This window comes from Anastrepha ludens, chromosome 2 (genome assembly GCF_028408465.1).
Source record: "Anastrepha ludens isolate Willacy chromosome 2, idAnaLude1.1, whole genome shotgun sequence".
In the NCBI taxonomy this organism is placed as follows: Eukaryota; Metazoa; Arthropoda; class Insecta; order Diptera; family Tephritidae; genus Anastrepha; species Anastrepha ludens.
Window position 1 is genome coordinate 15,907,961 of NC_071498.1, and position 12,691 is coordinate 15,920,651.

Here is a 12,691-nt window from a genome sequence, read left to right on the forward strand (position 1 = left end):
TGATGGCTTTGTCAGGTAGAGGTCGACTGAATTCGTTTCAGAGGTCTCTCACTGTTGCTACAGGGGAATTGCGCAACTTATTTCGCAGAAAAGCACAGATCAGACGGAGCTCCATTTCTTCGTGGAATATTTCGAAAATCCTGTAGCCCTGGGGACTCCACGCCATTAAATTTTCAAAATTGTAGCTGTCCTTACCGGTCATTGGACGATCAGCACACAAGCAGAAAAGCTAGGGTTACCATTCAAGCCCCATTGCAGAAGCTGTAGGGACCTCTCAGAGAAGGCAACTATTGTGTACTTTCTCTGTAAATGTCCGGGTTTGGCAGCTAGACGTTTAAGGTCACTGGGTGTGTCTTTCTTCGACAGCCTGTGGCAGTGCGCCAGCTTAAATCCCATCAATCTTCTCCATTACACCAACAGCTCTGGCTGGCTGTAGATATCTGGTTGTTGGAGGTGTCATAATGGTACCAAAACGGCGCTTTAATGCTACTTGGAAGAGTCAGCCTGGTACTCTTGTTTATTCGGGAAAGTGAGACGTCGACTCCGTCCACTAACTAACAAATTCTGGTCCATACGCATTTCATTTTAAAAAGTTTTTTATACCCACGTAGTGATTTTCTATTTCAATTTAAAGTATCGATATCGCTCTTCACCGCTCGCACCTATAGCTGGTGACAGCAGTTATTTTCTATTTGCCTAAGGGTGATGTTTTAAGACAGCCACCTGAAATTAACCTCACCTTTGCATTTAGGAAATAAATAGTTGCCCTTAGCTCCAGTAGTATTGACATGAAACAGGGTCCAAACTCAGTGCACGTCCAACAGTGCAATCGATGAAAAATATTATGAATATATAATTAAATTTATATCTCCGACTTCAACTGGTACGCATAAAAAACTGCAGAAATATTTGAATTAAATTAATTAAAGCACAAAATTTTCATGACCTTTTCACTATTCATGTGAAATACATAACTAAATAAATTAAACAATGCAACAAAAAAGCACACCATAAATAAACGGGTATACTTTAACACATACACTCTCAAAAACGGCTTAAGCCACTTCTATATTCATGAAAAAATATGAAAGCTTTCAGTCGCCCGATAACAGCACTTGAATTATTATCCAAAATTTGCTGATTGATACTTCCTCTTCACACTACACCTACGCCACTCCATTCCCCCATAATTCATCTACCGCCTTCGCCCGCCATAAAATAAAACCGATTGGAATTGCATTTTCCAGCAGAAGAAAATATTCAATTTAGCCTCTACTCAACTGTGGTCGCCAGCGCCCAGCAAGGCATTAAATCAAAAACAAACGAAGCTTTGGCAAACGATTCCAAAACCCGATATACTGGCTAAGCTGAGCATCTGGAAATGGACTCACTCGTATATCGCGCCAGCTTATGGGTAAAGCCTATCACAAATCGTACGGCTGACAGTGCACCCGACGCGCCTAACCCAGCGATCGAATCACCGGCCACCAAACTAACTAAGCAAACGTAACCGCAGGGGGAGGGTAAAAGGGCACGCAGAATTTAACGCCCGCGGCTAACTTTGCAATCTGACATATTTCAATTTTTACAGCGCCACACACGCACATGGACACATACAGCCAAACGCAGCTGCTAAGCGTTTTCAATTTGGGCAGCACAATTTTCAGATACAAAACTAAAATACGCGCACATTTAGATGGGCATGTGTGGGTGCACACACAGATATAAGTTTACGTAGGGATGTGCGTTTGAATATGACCTGCGGGTATCGTAAATTTGATATTCAATTTCTGTCGTTTGACATTTTTATCTGACGGCGCAGCAGAGCAGCAAAATGTTGACCGAACATATGGTTATTTTTATGCAAAAACTAACTACATTGATTTTTTTCGAAATGAATCACATGGCCCAGTGCATTTCATGGGGTTCAGTTATGTAGTTTGCAATTTCTTGTCCAAGAGTATATCGCCTTAAACGAGCCAACGCAAGGGGAGAGCAATTTCGTCATTATCATTTGCTTGATGCCACAAATCTGACTTCAATGAAGGTTCGTAAAAATGAGGTGAACAAGTTTTTTTTATCAATAGGGCTCAGGTCTTCGTCAATCGCGAATTTATGAATGCGAATTCAAATTGATAAAAATTAATGCATAAAAAAGCGCGTATTTCCTTTTCATGTCAATTTGTTTAGTTATATTTGCTCCAGATACAGAATTCACCATTTCACTTGGCTGCTCTGTCCAAAACATTCATTTCACTCACTCATGCCAAAGTCATCAAAATTGAATAATCAATTCATCATCAAGTGACGTGCAAACGAACGTGACATAGAAGAAAAGTGCAAACAAACAATTTCTTCTCGCATCTCCTCGCTGCGGGAAATTAGTATTAAAGTGCCCGCACACTTATTTATTTAAGGAATTCAAGGAACGAAAACTCATTAGCACGCGTTGCCGAAGAGATAAGAAAAGTGAGGTGACAAAAATAAATGCCAATGAATGCGTGCACCTTATATTCCTATAGCCTCAGGTAGCCCCGAGTTTGTACGTTTAATTATAGCAAAACAAAATGCCAAGAAAAGCAATAAAATTCCTGGATGGCGCAGTGTTGATGTGAGAGCCGGTTATACCGAATAATTTCCAAAAAATCCTTCAATGAATTGTTTTTGTTCAATTCCTTAAGTGTTGCAGCTGGCATTAGATGAGAGAGGGTTAATGGGAAAAACACAAGTGAGTGACGCAGTTTGAGAGGCCTATGATGTGTGACAGCACAAAGAGCTTATGCAGAGCCTAGCAGACCGTTATTCGGCTCTGAGCGAATTTGACAGATATGCCGAAATTTTGAGGGGAACTTTGGATTCTACGTCATTCGTTTTGTGTTTCACTAAGCGAAAGAGAATTTTGTGAAACACAAAACGAATGACATAAAATCCAAAATTTAGCTTTCGCTTAGTGAAACACGAAACGAATGACGTAGAATCCAAAGTTCCCATCAAACATTTTTTTTTTGTCACTATCCTAACGAGCAAACCTGGTATCTATAATCCTTGTATTCAGAGGGGAAGAAAGAAAAAGTGTCAAATAGCCTTTGAAATTATTATAAAGGCCTCACTTCTTGGCAAGTATTGACTATTTAAATTTTAATTTCAATTTCTATTTTTATTTCAAATAATTAAAAAATAAAAAAAATCATGAAATCTGTATCCTAGAACAGAGATTATATTAATCTGAGTTTCCAGCTTTGTAACAGATTTATAAAAGTTCGACTAATTTTTCGTACAAAATTTGGGTACCCAATTTTATGCCAAATTAAATTTTAGTATAGCAGAACGCAAGTTTAAAGCGGATAAATTTCTTATTCACTTTTGATAAATTTTACCCCAAATTTTCATACAACGAATGCAAGACTTTTTAATACAGAGAAAATGCGAACATCGTCAGGTATAAAAAAAATATTAAAAATCAACGAAATTTCTGAACGACTTAATACTCGTGAAGCTGTGTAATAAAATTTTTTTTTGAAAATTCTTATCAAAAATTTTGATGAAAATTTTTCGAAATCATAGATCTTGCACAGGTCGCAATAACAACATCCGCTTAACACTTTGAACGCCAACGGGGTTTTTAGTAAAATGTCAAAAAAAATGAGGTTTCAAGTTTTATTTAAACGAGTATTTAAAGATATAAATATTTTTATTTATTTCGATGCATTTTTGCGCAAAATAAAAAGATAAAAGTTATCATGTAGTCACCGGCTTCATTGGAACAGTTTAGTGTCACTCACCGGTGACTAACAAAGCGGTAACAGTGTTAAGTGGTCTTCGGTAAACTTGATAACAAAACTCTGGTGAAGTTTTAACACTAAACCTACCGACATATTATAACTGGTTTTCCAATAACAGGTGTTACAGGTGAATGGATTGCGAACTTTTTCGCAATACTTTTCTTGTTCATGTATAACGCCGTATTCGGTGGCAAGTACCTCTGCCAACTAACATAAATATTCTTGTCGCGATATCCTTTCTCCAGATGTTTGCTTATATAAAATCCAAGCATTTATATCAGCTAAATCCAGAATGTCAAAAAATACCTGGACAGGCCATCTGTTATATTTAGATTTTGTGCATATCCACTCCAAATTTTGCGCTATTATATAAAAAACAATAGTTTTAGGTATACGAGGTGTGTTCAAAAAGTATCGCAAAATTTGTGTTTTTCAGAAATTATTTATTTATTCAATAACATCTATTTTGTCCCCTTCACAGTAATCCCCATGAGATATTATGCACTAGTGCCAACGTTTTTTCAAATCTTCGAAACACTAAAAAACATCATTTTTTTATTTTGATCAGCTCCTCCTTCGTTGTTTTTGGCCAAAAAGTCGCGCACAAGCAACGAAGTGTGAGCAGGGGCGTTATCGTGATTTTTGTTTTTCCACAGGATTTTATATAAGCAACGGATTGCCTAGCGCAAATTGCGCACAACTTGCAGGTAATATTCCTTATTGACCGTTTTACCCTGTGGCAAGAACTCATGATGCACAACGCCCCTGCAATCGAAGAAAACGGTAGGCAAAACTTTTCGTCGAAATTGAGCTGGTTTGGTACGAATTTTGGGGCGACCCGACTCATGCCTAAATCAGTGAAAAAAATCGAATGGCACGAGCCAATCGATATGTCTAGGTCCTCAGCAACTTCTCTAACGGTGATTCGATGATTGGCCAATACCATTTTCTTCATTTCATCAATTTTTTCGTTTCTTGTTGAAGTGCTTGGGCGTCCGGCACGTCGGCACGCTTTTCGTCTATCACATCGTCCCGGTCTTCTGAGAACATTTTGTCCCACCGATAAACGTTGCTTTGGTCCAAAGTAGCTCCTCCGTATGACACAGTCAACATTCGGAATGCATCCGCGCACTTAATTTCGTTTTCCACACACAATTTGATACAGGTTCAAAGCACGTGCAAGCAAAGCAGCTGTCAACAATTAACTGAGCATTCCAAATGGCCGAACTCGTCGTCATTAGTGAGAGACATGAGTACCAACATATTGCCACAAAAAAATCGAAATGCGAATACACGTAATCTGCAAAAATTCAAAATTCGCGATACTTTTTGAACACACCTCGTAGGTGAGTTTGAGAACAACAAATTCAATAAGTGGTATTGCTGACGACCTCGTCTCATTATTTCCCAAATAAGGAAATCCATTTAGAATATATTTACTTTCAACGTCCGATACCAACCATAACTTCATTCCAAATTTATCGGGTTTATTAGGCATATATTACGTAAATCGGCATCTTGATTTTGTCGCAAATAGCTGTTCATCAACAGTAATATTTGCACCTGGTTTGTAACAGTTTTGACTATTTTCTATAAATGCATTCCATACCTTGAAGATGAGAGCAAATTCGTCAGTCTGCAGACGCTGGCTCCGCTCGCTTCTTCTATCAAAACGAACAAATCTCATAATTTAAAATAATTTAAAAATAAAATGCAGGGCCTCATTTCGTATTCCATAAATATGAAACGTTCAAGTTTCTTATTTCATATAAAATTACAACGAAAACATCGAGCTCTTTTAAAGTTATACTCCATTTGGATCCTAAAACTCGACGTCCTTCTGACTCTGTGCACATTTTTACTTGATTCATAATTTCCTGGTCAAGTATCAACGAAAATGCACTACGTACTTTACCCTTCATAATTTTGCGTTTCGAATATCCCATTGGCCCTGATATTTCTCTGAAAATTGTATGAAGCGGAGATCTTCCTACTTTTTTTTTTTAATTCAAATTAACAATTATTTTGAATAGAATTCATTAGATTTTTATTGCGGTATGTAGAAAAGTGTCTATTAGTGTCTAAAGTGTCTATTAGTCTAAAAGTGTTATTTCTCAGAGTTTCAATTGTTTCTGGTTCGTTCACCTAGGCCCTACGCAGAGATGCTCCCGCAGAAAAAAAAACAAAGAAAGTAGTTAAATCGATGCAGGATTTCGTGTAATTATGTAAGGAAATCTTACTTGCCATGAGTCGGTGGCTTCCTTGACGGATTTTGTCTCTTCGATAAAAAGAGATACAATTTCCTAAGAAATATTTTTGTAAAACAATTTAAACCTCAAATTTCATTTTTAGAAGGACCTTTTGAACTTTTCTTTAAGTCTTAAAAGAAATTAAATTGGCCCGCAAAAATGAAAGTTCTCGTCTTCTTCTTGATTGGCGCGAAAATCACTTACGTGTTATAGGCCGAGTTCAACAAAGCGCGCCCGTCGTTCTTTTCTTGTGCTAACCGGCGCCAGTTGGACACACCAAGTGCAGCCAAGTCCTTCTTTACAACCTCAAGCAATCGGAACGCCTGGAGACTAACGGCAGTCATAACTGGCTTTTGGTCTATCGGAGAACAAGCAGCCGAAATGGGCATGCCTCACAACACATACCGTCGCAGTTGTAAACAACCGGAGAAAAAGGAAACAATCTACCACTTCCTCTGCGAATGCCCTGCCCTATAGAAGGACAGAATGTTAACCCTGAGTCTCGAACAGCTGTCGGGCTCAGATGTAAGGTTCTTAAACCGCACAGACTGGATATAGTCTTCCTGTAAATAACTGTTAAACAAGTTAGTAACGAGGATGTGGCAACAAAATGGTGCGGAAGCGCTCGTTGGATTCTGGAAGAATCACCACTCAAACCAAACAACTAACCTTCTTTCCAACCTGATATTTCTAACACAGAGGATGGCTTCCTCTTCCTCTGTTACCACCAGCCGAATACTTTCAGAGCCGGAGTTATGAAAGTTAGAAGTTTAAAATAATCCACAAAAAGTATCCTACTATAGGACACATCCTACTATAGACAATAATATTTTTATCACAAATCGAGGTAATATAAAAAGGTTTACCTTCTATGACTAAAATTTGGTAACTTTAATCAACTGTAAGAAGAAAGGTAAGACGCGCTACACTATAATTTTGTTCTAAAAAAATGGTCCGCTCAGGATGCACTTTCAGGATTATTTGTTTATCTTTCTATTCTGATGAAAAAATCTAAATTAGCAAAATATTCTGGCCAAACACCATCAGTAACGACGCACTGTGGAGATTAACGAACGAGGAACCCATCCTCAGGCAAATCAAACCCGATGGATAGATAACACTTTGAGAAAACCACCAGATAGCATCAAGAGAATGGCACTGGACTGGAACCCGCAAGGCAGCAGAGGTCGCGGTCGACCAAAAAACACTTGGAGAAGGTCGATGCTGCGCCGAACTAGCAGATGCCGACATTTCATGGGCCGGTGCAAAAACAACAGCACAGAACCATGTACGATGGAAGAGTCTTGTCGAGGCCCTATGCTACCGAGAGGAGTGAACAAGGAAAAACAAATTCTTTATTTAAACATTTTATTTTAAAAACACACAAAACCAAGAATTGTGTAAATGCGAAGTGTGTGAATTTTTTAATTTTCATGGAGAGCAGAGTAAACTTTGAATATTAAAACCATTTACTCTCAAACTAAATCTCAACAGGGCACGAAAAGTTGTGTTGTTTGTTAAGTACAAATTTATAGAGTGCACAGCAAATGGGCTAAGAGTCAACCCAAATAAAACTGAACTCATCCTATTTACCAGGAAGCATAAAATTCCAAATATAGCTCCTCCGACCCTAGGTGGAACGGCACTGTCATTTAGCGATGAGGCCCGCTACTTAGGTCTAATACTAGACCGAAAGCTAACTTGGAAGGCAAATGTCGAAGATAGAGTAAAAAGGGCGACAATAGCACTATACTCTTGTAAACAGCTAATAGGACTAAGTTGGGGTCTCTCCCCATCTATCATATACTGGCTTTACACGGCAATTGTCAGACCAATCCTAACATACGGCATATTAGTATGGTGGCCAGCTTTAGATAAATTGTACATTAAAAGAACCATGGCACACGTACAAAGAATGGCCAGTCTTTGCATCTGCGGGGCCCTCAGAACCACACCCACAGACGCACTAAATATTATGCTTAACATTTTACCAATAGAGCAGTACGGCAAGCAAACAGCTGCCAAAGCAACTCTCAGACTAAGAGAAATCGGCCTACTCAGAACGTACCAAAGAGGGCACTCCTCAATTTTAGAACAATTCCCCTGCATTCCCAGCACAACGGATTTCTGTAAGACTAAGGACATCAATTTTAATAAATCCTTTGTCACAGTATTTCCTTCCAAAGAGGAATGGGATAACGGGCTTATTGTTAAGATAAATGACTTAAACATCTACACAGATGGCTCAAAACTGGACAACAAAGTAGGTGGAGGGTCTACTCCGATAAACTCGGAGTATGCCAATCATTTCGCCTACCTGATCATTGCAGTGTATTTCAGGCGGAAGTCACTGCCATAAAAGAGGGACTTAAAGAAATAAAAACGAGAGCATTATCCACAAATGAAGTCTTCATTTACTCGGACAGTCAAGCAGCAATAAAAGCGCTGGAATCAAAAACACACTCGTCAAAAACAGTTCTAGAATGTTTTAAACTACTAGATGACGTATCTAAGCGCTACAAAGTGCACCTTATCTGGGTACCAGGCCACAGGAACATCGCAGGAAACTGCAAGGCGGATGAACTTGCAAGAACCGGTACAAAGCTCGATCTCGAACCGGATAAGGCGCTGATACCCATGCCCATAGCCACTTGTAAATTACTTATAGACAGGGAAACCATGAAAAAGGTAAATACAATCTGGCAAAACCTCACAACATGCGAACTAAGCAGACAGACATGGCCGAACTGGAACAGCGGTCGATCGAAGATCTTGCTAAGATTCAACAGAGAATCTATAAGAAAAATGATAGGTGTTTTAACTGGTCATTGTTTAATAGGCAGCCACGCTAGAAGGTTAGGACTCCCTTACTTCGATTTCTGTAGAAGCTGTCTTAATACAGAAGAAGAGGAAACAGTCAGACACCTTTTATGTGAGTGTGAAAGCCTAGCTATGAGAAGGCTGCGCACTCTCGATACAGCATTTCTAACCGATGTAGCGGACATAGCCCATCTAAAACTAACGAAGCTCTGCTCGTTTATTAAAGCAACCGGATGGTTTGAAAAGGAACACGTAGAGTAAGGATAAGCTCCAGTGGTATCACAATGGACCTGCCGAAGGTCTAAGTGTGTCTTACGACAACCACCCTACCTACCTACCTACCTATAGAGTGCACTCTAAAGCGTCCCCCAAGCAAACGGTAAATGATTTTTTTGCAGCTTTAAAATGTGAAATGCGATTGCAGTTGTACAAATATAAATGTTTCTATTATTTCATTGTTATTGCTCCCACTTGCCCATCTACCCAGGGGTGATATCAGTAAAGTCATTAAATTTGAGAAGAAATTCAGAATTGAACTAGAAAACAAAGTAAAGTGAAGAGATTGCGGACATCCGATTCTTAATGTCTACACGCAGGGAACTCTCTCATGGCCGTAAAATGTTTACAGTGAACAAAACTAAATGGGCAAAACAGTCCATTTAAATCACCAGGTGTCTACTACAGCAGGGCGTAAATGTATTCGCACCAGTTTTGACAAATATTTTCAGGATAAGCCCGGAATTAGGCATAGTGCCTAAAAATTGGAGTAAAGCCGAAGTAGCTTTCATTCAGAAAGCAAGCAAAAAAGCGAACCACACGCCAAAAGCCTTTCGACCCATAAGCTTAACTTTTTTCCAACTCAAAGCTTTGAAAAAAATAATTGATCAATATATTAGAGACGCTTATCTTAGGGATTCGCCTTTTCATGTTGAAAAATACGCTTACCAGTCAGGCAAGTCGACAGAAACTGCCATGCATAGACTTGCGACCAAGATCGAAAAAGCGTTGGCTGGTAAGGAAATTGCCCTCTGTACATCGGTTGACATTACGGGGGCATTCGGCAATTCTTTCAGCTCTATTGAGGAAGGTATGGTTAGGAAGAAAATAGATAGACTAATCATAACGTGGGCTCTCAATATGCTGAGGAATAGAACGACAATCTTTGAAACTGAGCCAAAAAGAGTATGTGTCAAGTCAACCAAAGGATGCCCCAAGGTGGCGTTTTATCACCGCTCCTTTGGCTATTGATCATTGACGAGCTCCTACAGACTCTCGATGATGTCGGATACGAGATTCAGGGCTTTGCTGACGATGTAGTCAGCATGGTGAGAGGCAAATGTGACTCTACTATAACTGATGGCATGCAACTAGCTCTCGACATTACCCAAAACTGGGAGAAAGGACTTTCATTGAATCCGAACAAAACATATGTTCGGTACCCTTCACCCGAAGAAGGAAATTAAGTCTAGGGGCCCTTAAACTATGGGACGCCGACTTAACTCCTTCTGAGGACATGAAATACCTGGGAGTAATCTTGACCCTTGATAAAACCTTGACCTGGAAAAATCACTTATCGTACATCACAAATAAAGCCTTGAGCGCAATATACGTATGCCAAAGGCTTTACGGTAAAACATGGGGCCAAAGATGATGGCATGATCTTATAAGACAATAATAGTGCCAATCAAGTATCACGTATGTCTCTCTGGTATGGTGGCCAAAATTAGACCAAACCACGACTCACACCTTAAAGAAGGCAATCTTACGGGGCATTTAAGGATTCTGGGTTCAATCCTGAACTACCCGTGCCTTACAGTCCACGACAAGATGGAAAGAAAACTAGAATTATCCAAGAAATTCAAAGTGGTCATGAGTGACCGCTCAGCATAGAGAAACAATGAAATATCTTTAAAATAGGGCGCACAGGTGTGGTTTACTGATGGATCCAAAATGGAAGACGGAAGTGCCGGGGCTGGAATTGTCGGAACACATTTCAAAAAGGCAATTGCAATGGGAAAAACCACTTCCATTTTCCAGGTGGAGGTCAACGCCTTAGAGCTGCGTGCCAGAGAATTTCTACGGAGAGGTACGCGCGGTGCCAATATTTACATTTTCTCTGACAGTCAAGCAGCTCTAAAATCGCTGGATAGCTTCTCATTCCAATCGAGGTTGGTCTGGTTGGTCCTAGCATCAAGAAACTTTGTTACCTTGATGTAGATTCCGGGACATGAGGGGCACGAAGGGAATGATATTGCAGACACTTTAGCGAAAAAGTGGGCAAAAACTCCCTTCGTAGATCCTGAACCTTTCTGCGGCGTAAAAAACAGCTTCAAAAGTGCCTTTCTGCGTGAACAGGAGCAGCGGTGCCTAATCGGTTAATGGAGAGCCCAATCGAACATGCGGCAGTCGGAAAGACTCATAGATCTAGAACGAATAGATGCAGAGGCAATCCTTAACCGAAGCAGAAGGGCATACAACGTTACACTGAACTACTAACAGGTCACTGTAAACCTAATTATCACATAAAAAATATAGGGGCGATAGAAAACGATTCCTGTAGACTTTGCAAAGAGGCACAAGAAATAGCAGAACACATTCTATGCGACTGCCCAGCAGTGGCACGATGCAGACTAAATTACCTGGGAAATGAGGCTATAAATCCAAACCTCCTGGTAGAAATTAAGCCTACAGCAGTATTAGGATTTATTGACAGCCTAAAACTGTGTCAAGAACAAAGCTCACTCCCTGTTAATTTTTTTTTTTTTTTTCTTGACATCTACTTTCGAATTGCGCCCTAGCCATTCATATTGACTCATGAATGATGGACTTTAGGGCGTATATTTTTTTCAACTATAGAAGAAAATTTCATGTAAGCAACATAATTTCGGCTCATAACTATTTATTGAAAATAAAAAATACTGCAAATTTGTAAAATTTAATAAAGCGAAATGTTTTCATAATTTAATTTCAAATCAAATACCCATTCGATGTAGTCCAAAATGTAGCTATTCTTTATTAGATTTTATAAACAAAATATACTCAACACAATTAAAAACGTAACGCGCTAAGAAACACTTCGTTTTCATTTTCGCAGCGCAAAGATTCATACGCCACATCTCAGCCACAACTCGATTAAATTAAATTGTTTCGCACACATAAAACCTTTAGCATTTCTATGCATCTTCAAGTATATAAGCACTCATCATGCATATGCAACATCTTGCGGTAAGGAGCACTCTTGCCACCTGACACTAACACTAACAAACCTGTAGACAACAAAAACCAATGTGCGTGCGTGCTAGCGATCAGGTATCTTCACACTTTTGAATGCCTGCATTGCCACCTGCACCACAGCGCCACCAACATCAAAACCGAAACCCAAAAGCAGCAACAACACTAACTATGCAAGTTGCAAGTTGCATAGTCAGTTTCGCATTTCATAGCCACAGCAAAATATGCGTGCATGCTTGTGTGTAGTGGAAATTAATTTAAGTCCCTGGAAGAGCAGTGTTTGAGTCTGCGAGAGTGTGTGTGTGTGTGTGTGTGAGGTGCGGAAATTTCCATGAATGTGCATTTTCATATTTTTCTTATAACACAAAACATCATTTTGGCGCGAGTGCACGTGCACACCCACACATCACTACACTTAGAAGTATGCTTCCAGGCGCCATTTGAGTGAATTGCTATGGCAGCATTACTTGAGATTGTGTACAGTTATGTATTGTATATTTGTTTATGCGAGCTTCTTGAAAGGAAATTCGATGCGTTCAAAATGCTGCGTTGCTTGTTGTTTTTTTTTTTTGTTTTGTATTTTTCTTTTCATTTTGCTTTTGTTGCTTA